Consider the following 2,235-nt stretch of genomic DNA (forward strand, 5'->3'; position numbering starts at 1 on the left):
TTAGTTTTATGAATAGTTCATGAATCGGTCACTTTAACAGCCTACAAGCTCACTCTACTGTTTATTGCATTATATTTTGCACTACTGTTATGATCAACTCGTCCTGTTTATTCTTTATTCTGGTAATTCTGGTATTGTCATTTCCACATAATCACCTCATCAGTACATAACTGTGACTCTATATAGAACCGGTATGCACACCTTCACTTTACTAAGTTTCTCAGGTTTATACTTTATATTGCACTATTGTTTACTCTGGCCTTGCACATCCATTATCTACCTCTCATCATGTTATTGTCTTCAGTCAGCGTCCCTTTGTCTCCTGTTAGTCACTATTGAGCACGTTGCATCAGAGGTCCTGCTGCTGTTCACTTTTATATTTTTTATATATATATATATATATATATATTATTTTTTTTTATATATATAACTAGTTGTGTTAGTTTATTTTTGCTAATGTTGTTGTTTGCTGCAATTTGAGTAGGAGTGTAACGCAATTTCAATTTCTATGTATGTCCTGTACATATGCAGAATTGACAATAAAAATCAATCAATCAATCAATCAATCAATCAAGTCAATCCTCAATCACAACTTCTCTTTTTCTCCATTCTCAGTCAGTGAGGTTAAAAAACTGTTAAACGATCTTGATCCTAAAAAATCTGCAGGTCCAGCTGAACTTCCACCTTATTTCTTAAGGCTGGCTGCTCATATCATCACAGTCCCTGTGACCCACATCTTCAATCTCTCCATAAGACAAAACTCCATCCCAGACGCTTGGAAAACATCCTTTGTTCTTCCTTTGCTGAAGAGAGGAGACCCCACCTCACTGAACAACTATCGACCAATATCTAAACTCTGCATTTTAGCCAAGGTACTAGAAAAACTGATAAACTCTCAAATCAAAAATTACCTGGACTCATTTAACATCTTACCTCTCCATCAATCTGGTTTCAGGAAACAACACAGCACGACTGCTTCACTGAAGGTTCTTAGTGACGTTGTTAAAGCACTGGATGCTAAGGATTATTGTACTGCACTTTTCTTAGACCTGTCTAAAGCTTTTGATACTGTGGATCATAACATCTTGTGTCATAAACTCTCAGAAATCGGTTTCTCAGAACACACCATTGGTTGGTTCGCTAACTATCTCTCAGACCGGAGGCAATGTGTTCAACATAATGGTTCTTCCTCCAGTTATTTAACAGTCAACAATGGTGTACCGCAAGGATCAGTCTTTGGATCCACCCTCTTTACAATCTACATAGGTAATGTAGGTAAAAACATCCCTGATGCATCCATACATTTCTACGCTGATGACACAGTTGTTTATTGTTGAGCTAAAACTGTTGCTAAGGTTTTCCAGCTTTTGAAATCTGCATTTAACATCATCCAGACAGATTTGTTCCGCCTCAAACTTGTCCTAAATGCCGACAAAACCAAAGGGATGCTTTTTTCAAATAGGAAGTTGGTCCCAGCAGTTCTTCCTCAGATTTTATCCTCAAATGGTGTCCCCATTGAGTTTGTTGATTCCTATAAATATCTGGGTATCTTGGTCGACTCACATCTCTCTTTTGAGTTCCATGTGGAAAACTTGGTAAAGAGACTGAAAGTTAAACTGGGTTTCTTTTTCAGAAACAGATCCTGTCTAAGCCTGAATGCTAGGAAATGCCTTGTATCTGTGACCTTCATTCCCTCCATTGATTACAGTGACATTATTTACATGAACGCTCCTACAAGAACCCTGCAGATGTTGGATGCTGTCTATCATGGTGCACTAACATTCATAACTGGCTGTGATTATCATACCCACCACTGCACCCAGTATTCACTGGTTAACTGGACAACATTAACTTCACGCAGACTCTCTCACTGGTTCATTTTCATCTTTAAATCACTTCTTGGTCTGCTGCCTTCGTACATCTCCTCCTACATGTCTCTGCATGAGTGCATTTACAGCGTGCACTCTCAGGACATTATCACCTGCAGTGTTCCCTCAGTGAGGACTGAACTAGGCAAAAGGGCCTTCTCCTACTCCGCTCCTGTTTCCTGGAATATCTTACAAAATGATTTGAAGCTCTTGACCTTGACCTCTGTAAGGGTGAATTCACACCAGCCCTGTTTAGTCCGCTTTAATCGAACTCTAGCTTGTTTTCCTAGAAAGTCTGGTTCGTTTGGGGACGTGTGAATGCGCCATCGAACTCTGTCACGGAACAAAAAGGCGAACTCTGGCCCGG

This window comes from Nematolebias whitei, chromosome 1, assembly GCF_014905685.2.
Source record: "Nematolebias whitei isolate Nwh7 chromosome 1, NemWhi1, whole genome shotgun sequence".
Classification (NCBI taxonomy): Eukaryota; Metazoa; Chordata; class Actinopteri; order Cyprinodontiformes; family Rivulidae; genus Nematolebias; species Nematolebias whitei.